Source organism: Cyprinus carpio, chromosome B24, assembly GCF_018340385.1.
Source record: "Cyprinus carpio isolate SPL01 chromosome B24, ASM1834038v1, whole genome shotgun sequence".
Classification (NCBI taxonomy): domain Eukaryota; kingdom Metazoa; phylum Chordata; class Actinopteri; order Cypriniformes; family Cyprinidae; genus Cyprinus; species Cyprinus carpio.
In genome coordinates, this window is record NC_056620.1 from 13605375 (window position 1) to 13620634 (window position 15260).

Consider the following 15260-nt stretch of genomic DNA (forward strand, 5'->3'; position numbering starts at 1 on the left):
TGACTGTGGGTAGATTTTTCATTCATTGGATAGGCTGTTTATGATTTTTTGGGATTATAAAACAATGATTGAGTGTTTTTTTACCATTATAGGCTGGTTGTTTTCACACACTCATGAATCACAAAAATGTTAAAACACACAATAAAACAAATTTTTGAACACCACTTAACCTATAAGTTAAAATTATCACAGAGTGGTCCCATGTGACACGTGCCGTATATTCAAAGTGTTCTGGGTATATACGATAGGTTCTGGTGAGAAACAAACTCAACATATTATTGACTGTTGGTCTCTGTGCATGAATGTGTTCATGAGACTCTGTAAGCACAGCAGTTCAGTCTAACTCAACCAGGAAAACTTGTGAACAATCAAGATTAATAAAAACACAACATGAAATACAATCTAGGGTTTTTTTTCCTCTGAGGTAAATATATCTGCTGTGCTCGTTGAAACAGGAAGTTATCACGTTCATCTGTCAGCTGTCAACCGAAGCTCCGGTCCAGAGTCAGTGAAGAAGATTCAACTCCGTGAAGAAAGTACACAGATACTCTTTGGGGGATTTCTATACATTGTTGTTGTTTTATCACATTTTTATTAATCTTGATTTATTTATTTTTTTCACAACTTGTGTGCAATTCCGAGAACACATGAACACACAGTCATGCACAGAGACCAACAATCAAGAAGGATATTTGTTAAATAATATGTAAAATTTCAGTTTGTTTCTCACCAAACTTTATTGTATACCCACAGAACACTAGGAATATACAAAACATGATGCATAAGACCACTCTTATTTAAATCTCCTTCTATCTTAAAAGCTTAATGTTAATCGCCATAGACTGACATTATATGGACAAGCACATTCGGGACATTTTATTTTAATCTCCTTATGTGGTCCGAAAAAGAAAGAAGGACATATGACATTAGACAAACCCAAGGGTGAGTAAATGATTATTTTCATTTTTGGGTGAACTATCCCTTTAAGGAAAAGCATTTAACTCACTGTAAATGTATATATATATATATATTTTGTAAAAAGAAAATCAGTCTTAATGAAAAATGGGTCGCAATTCCTGAATTCCATGCTGATCTCACTGCGCTGAGACAGGGCTTCATCTATCAAAATTAATGCACATAAATGGGACAGCACATAAATAAATGACAGAACAAGCAAACCAAAAACTCATATCTGATCTGTAGTTCATGCTATTCATGTGTCATATTCCAAGCAGGGTTCGTACAAGGTGCTTAAAGTGCTTGAAGTAGTACTTGAATTTGACTTTTTTTAAATGTAAGTACTAAATAAGTGTTATTCTTTTTCCTTGATAAAACAATGTTTTTACAAAGTTAAAGAAGAAGGTACTTGATTTTTAAAGGGCAGTATATATGAAATAAGTGTTATTTTTCCCCTCGATAAAACAATCTTTTTACGCATAATTAATGATGCCGTGCGTCTGATATAAATACAGAGCCGTTTCGCCTGGCTTTTAGCAACACACGAGATCTCGCGATATTACTCCTTGATGTGAAAAGCGGTCTCGCGATATCAGTATAAATTGTGTTTGTGGTAAAACTTCTGATAGTGCTTGCATTATATTGTTCGGTCTTTTACTGCATCTGCTGTTTGTTTGGGTTTTATTTGGGAACGCATGTAAAGTCTGACGCGTTTTGTGTTGCACTGTTATCATTTACAAGCGTGGAGCGTCTCCATCTCATAGGGTTGCCAACCGTTCGGTATAATACACAATCGTCCTGTATTTAAGGCATCAAAGAACCGCTCTGTATGAAATCTATACGGAACGCAGTTTGTCCCGTATTTAAGGTATATGCAGTATGACCACCTAGACCATACGAATACCAAACTCTAAACTGAGAATCAATTATTCTTTTTTGACAAGTGTTTGATTTGTGAGCATAACCGTTCGAGGGAGGCTTTAAGACCAAGCGGAATCCTCTGCCGGCTGGTCGCACACAGCGAGCGGGACTCACGCTGGTTTTTAACATCCGCGTTTCGACTTCAGCTTTATTTTTTAAGGATTCTTTGGTAAATAAAAATTATAAAGAACAGAACATTCAAAATAAAATGTTTGTGTTAAATATACAATAAAAATATATTGAAATCTAATTTTCAAAAGTTTGGTGTCAGTACATTTAAAGAAACTTTTAGAATACTTTTATTCAGCAAGGATTAAGGTGTTAAATGGATAAAAAGTGGAAAAAAAAATCTATTTTGAATAAATTCTGTTGTTTTAACTTTTTATTTTATTTATGGAACACAGGTTCCAACAAATATTAAGCATCACAACAGTTGATAATATCATCAGCACTGATAATAAATCAGCATATTAGAATGATTTCTAAAGGATCATGTGACACTGAAGACTGGAGTAATGATGCTAAAAAAATTCAGTGCTGCGTCACATTAATAAATTAATAAAAAATATATTTTAAAGTATAATAAGATCTGATACCAATATTACAAATTGCAATAATATTTCACAATATTACTGTTTTTCCCTGTATTTTTGATCAAATAAATACAGCCTTGAAGAGCGTAAGTGACTTCATTAAAAAAAAATTACAGATCTAAATTGATATATATATATATATATATATATATATATATATATATATTTAGCCTACAAAAAAATCTTATGCAGTGTGTGTGTGTGTCCCCTTATTCTGTCCCTTATTTTTCTATGAAAAACCACGATTGTCCCTTATTTTCCTTTTCTAAAGTTAGCAACCCTAATCTCAGCTGCTCGGGACTCAAACTCTTCCTCTGCATATACTATGAGTTTGTGTTGCTTAACATTCATCTGAGAAAACAGTGTGTGTTATCTCACTAGATTTGTAACGTAAGTCATTTATTAACCTATGCCAAAACAGTAGAATACATCAACATATTTCTAAATTTGCAATTTGTTGTACATCGCTATTTCAAAATAAAAGTTCTAACCCTTGCTCTGAGTTTGCACGTGGCCAAATATTAAAATTACATGGATTTAAACGTCCTTGAATCACGCGCAAAGTAAAGCATCACCATGCCATTGGCGCCCTCTGCAGGTATTTGTTATAATAAATAATAAACTTAAGTTGGTTATGTTCATATTTTGTGTAGGCATATTACATTATGTAGGCCTATTTTATCAGGGTTGTTCTATAAAATCATGTAATTACTTGGTTTTGATACTTTATTTGAACCAATTATTATTGCCTCATCGATAGTTTATATATAAATAGTCATACTAAAGCCTGTTTTTCTCTTAGGTCTATTTGTGTTACTAAATATTACTCAGTTGTCAAAATAATATGTAGATTACTTGATTACCAAAACAATTATTAGTTGCAGCCCTTGATTAGTTAAAATATTTAAAAATACATATTCATTAGAAAAAAAATCAGTTGGAATAAGGAAATGAGTATAAAACCCAAAAAACTAGTGCTTAAAGTCCTTGAAAGTCTTGGAATTTCATTATTCATTAACAGAACGAACCCTGCTTAAAATGTCTTGAAGTTGATTTTGATTTATGAACAGACTTTTCTTGATTTGGTACATTTAAACTCAATTTTGATTTTTGTTTTATGTTATTGTAAAGTGGTTCTATAGTTGATCCTGTATCTTAATTACATTACAAATCACAAACTTTTTTTTTTTTTTTTTGTCTGACTAAAGATTCTCCAGACTTAACTTATATCCTCAAATCCTAGTTTTGTTTTTGTTTTAGTTTAATTATATATTTACTTATATTGTTTTCAGGTTTTGGCAACATTTTATTATTGCACTGTATGGTGTTAACACATGATGAATTACTCACACATGAACATAACGTGTCTGATTCATTGTGTTTTCTCTTTCTGTCTTCAGTCTGTGTTTATGCAGTATTACAGAGAAACAGTGTCTCATCCTGACTTCAGCTCTGAAATCAAACCCATCACACCTGAGAGAACTGAAGCTGAGCTGGAATGAACTACTAGGAGACTCTGGAGTGAAAAACCTCAGTGATCTACTGATGAACACACAATTCAAGCTGGAGAAAGAGTTAGAGTTAGTATCATTATACTCTACAGCAGTTACACTGAGATTGATTTATCAGGGTACATAATTTATTTCTAAAAAAAACAATGTACCCTTGTTGAACTTTAATGAAATAACTATCCCTTTCTCTCATAAAAACATCTCTGAAATCGTTATGATGTGAAGGCGGGAAAACCTGTCAGTCACATGAGATCACAACAATAGCAAACAATTATACATTTTTCAGCCCTTCATCTCTTCTGAAAATAAGATTCCTAACTCGCAGTTAAAAAAAAATAAAGTTTCACTCAAATTATGGAATGCAGTTTTTTTTAAGAAAAAAAAAACAATATCAAAAATACTATGTTGGGATTTGTTGACTGTAAACTACAAATTTAAAATGTCTTGAAGTTATTATTTTGATTTATTAACAGAATTTTTCTCTTCAAAATCTAAATTTAGAAGCTTTTTTTTGGCGTTATTGTAAAGTAAGTGGTTCTATAGTTGATCCTGAATATCTTAATTACATTACAAATCACAAACCTTTTTTTTTTTTCTGTGTCTGACTAAAGATTCTTCAGACTTGAAATATAACTAATATCCTCAAATCCTTGTTTCCATGTTTTTGTAAGTTTTGTCTGCTAAGTGATAATGGCTGTATAATCATTAACTTATATTGTTTTCAGGTTTTTGGCAACATTTTATTATTGCACTGTATGATGTTAACACATGATGAATTACTCACACATGAACATAACGTGTCTGATTCATTGTGTTTTCTCTTTCTGTCTTCAGTCTGTGGGATTGCAGTATTACAGAGAAAACAGTGTCTCATCATGACTTCAGCTCTGAAATCAAACCCATCACACCTGAGAGAACTGAACCTGAGCAGGAATAAACTACTAGGAGACTCTGGAGTGAAAAAACCTCAGTGATCTACTGATGAACACACAATTCAAGCTGGAGAAACTAGAGTTAGTATCATTATACTCTACATTCCAGTAGATTAAAACATTACTGTTTACTTTCATAAATAAAGTTGACATTATTATTTTTTATGGAATATTGCAGTGCTGAAATGATTGCACAAATGTGAAAATCCTGATCTCATCTAAATAACTTTCCTTCTCAAACTCATGAATCCTGTCCTTCCGTCCGCTCTCCACCAAACACTACACAGACTGTTATGTTGTGTCACCCCGGACTACATTTCCCATGATCTGCACTGATTATAATTGATAATTCATAATGTTTTATACATTTAACATAATAGTTCTGTGTATTAAATATTGAAATCACATCAAATCACAATCAACCCCCCCCCCCATGGGGTTACAAAAATGATGTTGTGTAAAGTTTAAAATAACAAACACAAATGGGGCAAAAAATATGTTTTAAGTTTATTAATATTTTGAGTCTCCCCTCCCTTGCCTCACAGTGCTTTGATCCAAATGCCTGCTTTCCTCTTTTATAACACACACACACACACACACACACACACACACACACACACACACACACACACACACACACAGTCTGGTGAGAGAGAACAAAGTCAATAGTTGTTGAACTCCAGGGCTGTCAAGACTTTTTTATTCACTTAAACATCAGATGAAATGATTATTTTCTCTTTAATTCATATGATGACAATCTATTTTCTGATGAGTCTGCTATGTTAGTGAAGTAAGTTATAAATTTTTCAGCCTGGTTCTCTTCTGAAAACCTGGAGATTTGGTTTGGTCCTCACATGACACATGGTGTGACCCATCAAATATAACAATAAAAAATAAATTAATAATAGTGATAAAATTATGGAACTTTTAGTTTATAAAAAATAAAATAAAATACATAATAAAGTGTGATAATACTATTTTATTTAAAAAAAGGGAGTATAAAATACCAATACAATTATTTTATAGTAAACTTAAAAATAAAGTGCTCATGTAATTATTATTTGAAACTTAATTATTATTTTTAATTTTAACTATTTTAATTTTTCATCTTCAAACTTAAAATCAGCAAGCTTTTATTTTGGCGGGTTGCCGGCAAGTAAGTCTATGCGCTTCCGGGTTTAGTCTAAAGAGCGTCAGTGAATGAAATGTCACAGTTTTGCATACTCGTATAATAATATTAAAAAAAACCTTGCTACATGTACTGTGCTAAGCTAACTGAGACTTGTTATAGCACTTGTGTATCATTGTTCTTTTGTTGATTCTGATTGCTTTCATTGTCTTCATTTGTAAGTCACTTGATAAAAGTGTCTGCTAAGTGACTAAATGTAAATGTAAGGTTTTGGCAATTTTTATTTGTGTTTTTCTTATTATTATTATTGCACTGTATGGTGTTAACACATGATGAATTACTCACACATGAACATAACGTGTCTGATTCATTGTGTTTTCTCTTTCTGTCTTCAGTCTGCATGGATGCAGTATTACAGAGAAACAGTGTCTCATCCTGACTTCAGCTCTGAAATCAAACCCATCACACCTGAGAGAACTGGACCTGAGTGTAAATCAAATAAAAAACACAGGAGTGAATCACTTATGTGGCATACTGAAGGATTCACACTGTAAACTGGAGAGATTGAGGTCAGTAACATTCACAGACAAGAATTAAAATGATGAAAATCACTTTGTTTAACTCTTATGTGCTGTTCAAGGTCTTTTGAGACCCCAAATTATGTTTACTGAAATAAAAAAAAATAAAAAGTTTCCTTTATGTAAATGTCATGAGACTTTATACAGTTGTCAACACTTGGTAGCTCTACAAATAGAAAATTAAATTGGATTGATATCTGGTTGTGTGTTAGTGTGAAAAAAAGTCACTCTCTTGAGACCCACATTGAAATGAATGACGAAATGATAAAATCAATACTTTTCTTCATTCTTAATTTATCAAATAAAACAAAATCAATAAATCCACCATAATTCAGACCACAAAAATATACGAAAATGAAGTGCCAACCCTTCCACACGTTCCACAATGCAGAACAAAAACTACTCAAAAGTGTGGAGTAAAAACTACGGTGCCTGTGAGAGGGACATGGTCGGTTCACTTAGTTTTGTTGCCACGAGATAATTTTGACGAGGTAACGATATCCTTATGTCGTGGCCTCGAGATGCTATGTTGAGGGAACGACATGTTTTTCTCGTGGCCACGAGTTTAATGCAGACTTTATTACATGCCGGTGGCGGCTCTAGGCCGGTGCTTGACGGGGCTATAGCCCTATCAGAAACTTGCTTAGCCCCTAGTTTCATTTGTAAATGAAAACACAACAGGCTCATTTATCATTTATCTGACAATTATGCCAATAAAGTTTTGACGTGATGTGATGATAAATGAGCGTGTTGTGTTTTCATTTACAAATGAATCTATTTATTCATTCATTATTATAACAATTATTCATTCAATTTATTATTTATTCATGATAAACATTTGACTATCACACGTAATAAAGTCCCGTAGCCAAAGGCATATGGTTATTATACTAATTTAATAATGAAATATTTTATATAATAAATAATATAATGATTTTTGTAATTCAAAATAAATATGAATGAATACATCTCTGATAATCCCGGGTTGCTATGGTCACGCAGGTTTGTTTACGCATTAAACTCGTGGCCACGAGAAAAACATGTCGTTCCCTCAACATAGCATCTCGACGCCACGACAAAACTAAGTGAACCGACCATGTCCTCTCACGGGCATCATAAAAAAACATTAATAAACTAAGTAAAATTACATTTGGTTAAAAAAACATAATACATTATATTTGTGACCTTTTGTTCTCTGTGTTCTCTGGAGACCTCAAACAGCACGAGTGTCCTCCTCAAACGAACAGCACATAAGAGTTAAACAAAACACTTTATACTCAATATCTCAATGATGAATGTGTTCACATTATATTTGTGAAAGATTCTTCATCTTAATGATTTGTTTGTAAGATGATCTCTCTTCCTCTGTTTGTCTCTTTCTAGTCTTCATAACTGTGGCATTACAGATGTTTCTTCTTTAACTCAGTCTTTGACAAACACAAAAGCTCTGCAGTTTCTAAAAGAGCTTGATCTGAGAGATAATAAGATTGGAGACTCAAAGCAGAAGCTCACTGATGTGCTACGAGACTCAAACTGTGAACTGAGGTGAGTAAACTTCACTTTGTGATATTAAAGAGATTCATTTACCTCTGATATATGAACAAATATATACTTTCAAATATTTGTGAAAAGAGTTTATCAAATTATCATCAAGCTTTATTTCAAAGGGTTTGTGTCTGAATGAAATGTAAAGTTGATAAAAATGTTGAACACAAAGGAGGAAAGAGAAGAAAAGCACACTGTCACAGCTTTATACAGCAACAGCTGCTTTATTAATGACATCAGTAATAGTGAATCATTACAGTTTGAAATAGATTTGTTCAGATTGTAGGAAAACGCTGGTAAAATCAGAGCAGATTCAGCTTCAGCTCACAGTCGTCCAGCATCACATGATCAATGTCTCTGTCTCTTGTGTGTTTTTACTTTGACAAGCAACACGTCACATTACTTTACACTTACTTTCTGTAAGAGATAATGTACCATAATTTGTACTTTGTTCCACTGAACTCTGATTATCTTCTGTTCTGTTCCACCTTACAGTGTAGATAGATAGATGTCCATCACCAAAAGCTGATGAATGCTGTATATCATAAAGTGAAGTGTTCTTGAGAGGAGCAGTAAACATCAGCTGAAGATCCACAGAAGAGCTTCACTACTGTGTCTATGAGGAGAAATAAATGTGTGATAAATGTGTAAATGTGATCCATACAGGTGAAGAGACTCAGACTTTACAATGAAATAATGCAGCATGTGTGTTAGAAACATGATATTGAATGATTAATGTTGCTTTAGTATTCAAGCAGATGATCATTGTGTTTAATGTAAAGCTGGAACAGAGGATGAAGAAGCTCAGTTGAGTCTGTCTGGCTCTTCAGTTTAATAATATTTGTATTAAACTCATTCATAATCATTCAGATGTTTAAATGTGATTGTCAAGTGCAGCACTTAAATCTATCAAAGGATATAAAGCAGATCTACAATGTGTGTAATTTCCATGTTACTTGAAACATTCCCATGATCTCTCTTACATTTTCTACACATTGTTATTCTATTTAATTCTATATTAAGTTAGCTCTGTGTCTGTCTGTTGCTAACGATCACAAATGCTCTCATTACAACAAACAAAGCAGAAACACAGTGTAAATAAAAGCTGGATTGTGCAGTTTTTGACAGATGAATTGATTTAAACGGAGTTTTCACACACTGTGAGTTTGTGCTGAACTGACTGACAGCTTCAGTGTTTAGAAGACTTTGTAAATTTTCCTATATAACAAAAAAATCATTTTATTCACTATTTGAAGAAAAGGTTGTTTTTATGAGACTTTGTAAATTTTCCTACATAAGTACAAAAAATGATCATATTGTGCTTCTCTTCATTTTCATGTCATTCTCAACAGCTGTACACATTTTACAGTGCAAACTTACACTTAGGCTAGTGTAGACATGTGCACTGGCCAACTATTGATAGGAAGTTACAGTATTGTTCAAAATAATAGCAGTAGAATGTGACTACAGTATTGTTCAAAATAATAGCAGTACAATGTGACTAACCAGAATAATCAAGGTTTTTAGTATATTTTTTATTGCTACGTGGCAAACAAGTTACCAGTAGGTTCAGTAGATTCTCAGAAAACAAACAAGACCCAGCATTCATGATATGCACGCTCTTAAGGCTGTGCAATTGGGCAATTAGTTGAAAGGGGTGTGTTCAAAAAAATAGCAGTGTCTACCTTTGACTGTACAAACTCAAAACTATTTTTGTACAAACATTTTTTTTTTCTGGGATTTAGCAATCCTGTGAATCACTAAACTAATATTTAGTTGTATGACCACAGTTTTTTAAAACTGCTTGACATCTGTGTGGCATGGAGTCAACCAACTTGCGGCACCTCTCAGCTGTTATTCCACTCCATGATTCTTTAACAACATTCCACAATTCATTCACATTTCTTGGTTTTGCTTCAGAAACAGCATTTTTGATATCACCCCACAAGTTCTCAATTGGATTAAGGTCTGGAGATTGGGCTGGCCACTCCATAACATTAATTTTGTTGGTTTGGGAACCAAGACTTTGCTCGTTTACTAGTGTGTTTTGGGTCATTGTCTTGTTGAAACAAACCATTTCAAGGGCATGTCCTCTTCAGCATAGGGCAACATGACCTCTTCAAGTATTTTAACATATGCAAACTGATCCATGATCCCTGGTATGCGATAAATAGGCCCAACACCATAGTAGGAGAAACATGCCCATATCATGATGCTTGCACCTCCATGCTTCACTGTCTACTGTGGGCTTGAATTCAGAGTTTGGGGGTCGTCTCACAAACTGCCTGTGGCCCTTGGACCCAAAAAAGAACAATTTTACTCTCATCAGTCCACAAAATGTTCCTCCATTTCTCTTTAGGCCAGTTGATGTGTTCTTTGGCAAATTGTAACCTCTTCTGCACATGCCTTTTTTTTAACAGAGGGACTTTGCGGGGGATTCTTGAAAATAGATTAGCTTCACACAGACGTCTTTCTAACTGTCACAGTACTTACAGGTAATCCAGACTGTCTTTGATCATCCTGGAGGTGATCATTGGCTGAGCCTTTGCCATTCTGGTTATTCTTCTATCCATTTTGATGGTTGTCTTTCCGTTTTCTTCCACGTCTCTCTGGTTTGCTCTCCATTTTAAGGCATTGGAGATCATTTTAGCTGAACAGCCTATCATTTTTTGCACCTCTTTATAGGTTTTTCCTCCCCTCTCTAATCAACTTTTAATCAAAGTACGCTGTTCTTCTGAACAATGTCTTGAACGACCCATTTTCCTCAGCTTTCAAATGCATGTTCAACAAGTGTTGGCTTCATCCTTAAATAGGGGCCACCTGATTCACACCTGTTTCTTCACAAAAATTGATGACCTCAGTGATTGAATGCCACACTGCTATTTTTTTTTGACACACCCCTTTCAACTAATTCAACTAATTGCCCAATTGCACAGCCTTAAGAGCGTGCATATCATGAATGCTGGGTCTCAATTTTGTTTTCCGAGAATCTACTGAACCTACTGGTAACTTGTTTGCCACGTAGCAATAAAAAAAAATATACGAAAAAAACCTTGATTATTCTGGTTAGTCACATTGTACTGCTATTATTTTGAACAATACTGTAGATGCAATGTTGATGTTAAAATCCTCTTAAATGATCTGATGTTCAGGAAAACACATTTAACCTGCTGTTTGATTTTTTTTTTAAAACATTTCTCCACACTCCTTTTTTATTTGGAATAAATATCACACAAACAATTATTAAATACTTTTTTAGTCATTAGTTTGGGACAGTCAGCTGTTGAATAATGGTTTTTGAGTATTAATGAGCTTTACTGTCAGGTTGGCAACCGATCCTCCGTTGCTTCTTCTTTAAAGGGTCATATGATGCTGCTAAAAACAACATTATTTTGTGTATTTGGTGTAATGAAATGTGTTCATGCGGTGCGCGATCGACGGTAGAGAGGTTTACATAAAGGGGTTTGAGTTACTAATAATCAGCATTTAACCTGGTTAAAAATATGTATTTCTTGTTATCTGTTTTATAGTTAATCTGCAACAGCAATGTGAACTTTTATAAACATCCATTTGGTCATTAACTTTTAAATGCATCATTATGCAGAAAATATGAGCAGAGTTCTCCGCATTCTTCTTTTCTCTCCAGTACAGTAGGAAGTCAAATTAAACTAAATGTGGAGGATGTTAATTGTTACAAGATGATTGACAGGTCAGTTTACAGTGACAGGTGCGTGTAACAGGTGCGACAGAGCGCTCCTTTAAAGACGCAATGATAGTGTGTCCCAAAGCAACCCGTTCTCACCTATCTGCGTATAAATAACACGACTTTACACTTTTAAATTGCGTGTAATGCGTACGCCAAAGTTCAATTTCGCGTGCATATGATCCGCCAATCCTTCCCATGAACTTCGGTGGAGAGCAGATGCGTCTAAATACCACGCGTCACCTTCAGCTGCGATGACGTCACCAGCGAGGCTCAGTCCGCCTCTTCACCTGCACCTGATGCGCGTCCCGTTACATCTTCAAACAGGTCAGTTAATGAGATCACGGTGTTAACTATATTGTGTGGAATTATTTCAGTGTTTCTATTACATGGGGCCATGTGTCGAAATGGCAGCGTAATGCGTTAAAATGAGTTGTTAGTGGAAACGTGGGCTGCTCTTAACACATCTGGTATCCTACCATTGACATTAGCCTAAGATAACTTCTTGTTGTGTGGGTGCTTTCATTAATCACCAGGAACCACAAAGGTCCTAATAAATACTCCTTTTATTGATACAAAGGCTCTAAAATCTAGTTTAAACATCCGCCTTCCTCAGGAAGGCATGACACAAACAGCAATCTCTTAAAGAAAAAAACCAAACAACTCCAGAACAAATCAATTCTGAATAACCCAATTATTCAACCAAAAATTAGGACAAATTAAATCAAAACCGAGGCAATCTATTACAAACAAACAAAAATAAATCAATTCACATCACTTAAATTCACATAATCATACAAAAATAATTTAAACCCTTCAATAAACAAACACATCATACCTTTAAAACACCCATTTTACACCCAGGCTGCTCTGGTTACCGGGGTTCTCGGGAGCGCTTACGATCTACAAATACATATTTCTTAAAGCCACTGCACACCATTCCCTTTATTACTTGAAAACCCCCGCACAATGACTATATATACACACATATACTCACCCAATTCATTCCCAGCACCGTATTTATGTGGCGTCTTCACCGCATGAGTTTGGTGCATCACTTAAATCAGTCCGTGCTAATCCCCCTTAAATATATGCACAGTTCCTCCGCCCCTCCCCATTTAACCAGAGCTCAATGCCACATCCACCCCCCACTTGTCAAATCATCGTCCGGATGATTCACCATATACATTTCCTACAAAATCCTTAAAAACCACCATTAACCACCTCTCACTCTTTTTAATTCATGCATCACTTGCAGCAAAAGATCTAAGACTGTCTCCATTGCTTCAAATTCACTAGAAGGGGGTCTTAAGCCATCATTAAACCCTGTGGGGATTGCTGCAGCTTCCATACCCCTGCACCGATCGTGGCTCTCTAAAGGGATTACTATGCTGTCCCGCTGTGGCCCTCTGGGAGCGTCTAACAGTAGAGTCTGTCTCCGTGGTTATTAATTTCTCGTCATCTCCGGAAGATACTTCTTCTTCTACACTCCTTTCAACCCCTAAAGACAGATTCCCTTGTACCACCACCCGAAGCTCCTCCCAATCCTCCTCAGACTCAGATGGTACCATGCTTGTACTTGAGTCTGTCCCTTGATGCTCCCTTGACAATACAGGCTCCTTCTGCAGGGGTCCACACACCGGCGTAGCTCCAAACGATGCACATTCTTTGGTGGACGAGATTGATCCACTGGAACTACCTTATACACTGCCTTGTCCGGGTCCAATCTTTCCAACACACAGTGAGGCAAATCCTCCCAAACATCCTGGATTTTATTTCTTCCTCTCACTCTGCGATTACGCAGGTAGACCAAATCCCCTGGATTCAAGCTGGCATCTTGGATTACCCCTTGTTGTCTTTGTCTCTGCCTGGCCATACTCTGCAACCGTCGCTGTGTCAGCCTATAAGCCTGTTGCAGTTTGTGCTGATGTTCGATCACCCAGGTCTCCACCATACCTCCTCCTCTCTTTTCCCCTGTACCACCCCTCAACAAATGGTCAATTGGGAGATCGGGGCTCCTGCCAAACATTAAAAAGAACGGCGAAAATCCAGTCGTAGCATTTTCAGTAGTATTATATGCAAACAATACCTCATGCAAGTACTCATCCCATCTCTTTTTCTTTTCGGAAGGAAGGGCCCTGAGGAGATCATGTAAAGTTCTATTAAAACGTTCACACTGCCCGTTACCTTGGGGGTGAAACGCTGTTGTTCGGCTCTTCTGTATGCCATACATTCTACACAACTGCTGCACAACTTCAGCCTCAAAGCATCGTCCTTGGTCAGAATGAATCCGGGCTGGAACTCCGTATCGATGAATCCACTCCTTGACCAGCACCTTTGCCACTGTTATGGCCCTCTGATCAGCTGTAGGTACGGCTACTGTAAATTTAGAAAATACATCCGTTATAACCAGCACATTTTCTCTTCCCCTCTGGGAACGTTCCAGCAATGTAAAGTCCAATGCCACCACCTCCAAAGGTTTAGATGCTTGAATGCTATTCATCACCGTTTTTACTTTAGGCTGAACATCCTTAGACACAATACAGCGAAGACAATGTTTGCAGAAATCCTGAACATCCTGGTACATTCCGGGCCAATAGAAGCGTTGACGTACAAGCTTAAACGTCCGGTCAATCCCCTGATGACCTTGATGGTCATGCAGCTGACCAAGAACTTCCTGCTTTAAGACTTGGGGTAAGAGGAGCTGTTTTACCCAGCCCCCTCCAGCATCTGCAATGACTCTATAAAAGATGCCTTCATGATCTTCCACTTTATCCCACTGTCTTAACAGCTCCAGTGCATCTTTTGACTCCTCTTTTCTCTCTTTCTTACCTGGCCCTTCCCCCTTACTCCAGTAAAACTTCAACCGGGAAATAACAGGATCCTGTTCTTGCCAGCTCTGCAGATCCTGTGCCTGAAATTCAGGGAAAACAGAAACCAACATCCACTGTAGTTACCGACTGTGGCAAAATACTCCCCTTGTCTCCCTCCTCCAGTCCACCACCACCCCTGAATGTGGGGGTAACTCTCTCTGACACTGCCAACTGTCGTGCTCCTGCTGACTTTTGACGGGACAAGGCATCGGCATTTCCATTCTTCTTCCCAGGACGGTACAAAATTTCAAAATCGAACATGGCCAATTGCGAAGCCCATCGCTGCTCCACAGCCCCCAATTTGGCAGTCTTCAAATGACTCAAAGGGTTATTATCTGTAAACACTGTAAACTTATTCCCAATTAAATAGTCCCGAAATTTCTCAGTTACTGCCCATTTCATGGCAAGAAACTCCAGCTTCATTGTAGTATAATTGTCCATATTACGTTCGGACTCCCTCAAACCTCTGCTAGCATAGGCCACTGGCCTCCGCTTACCTCCAACGTCCTGGGAGAGCA

The 15260-nt window shown here is 36.3% G+C and overlaps 1 protein-coding gene and 2 long non-coding RNA genes across 3 annotated transcripts in view; 2 read left to right on the plus strand and 1 right to left on the minus strand.

Annotated features, from left to right (window-relative positions):
• The window catches only part of LOC109082430 (vesicle-trafficking protein SEC22c-like), a 166843-nt gene that overhangs the window by 134322 nt on the left and 17261 nt on the right, over window positions 1-15260 (plus strand). The window lies entirely within an intron of this gene.
• Window positions 6552-8856, plus strand: LOC122142318. Its single transcript, XR_006158526.1, has 3 exons — window positions 6552-6612; window positions 8005-8166; window positions 8662-8856. It is a non-coding gene; the product is annotated as an uncharacterized LOC122142318 (long non-coding RNA).
• Window positions 12418-13210, minus strand: LOC122142322. Its single transcript, XR_006158530.1, has 3 exons — window positions 12867-13210; window positions 12708-12772; window positions 12418-12609 (listed from the first exon to the last, which is right to left on the minus strand). It is a non-coding gene; the product is annotated as an uncharacterized LOC122142322 (long non-coding RNA).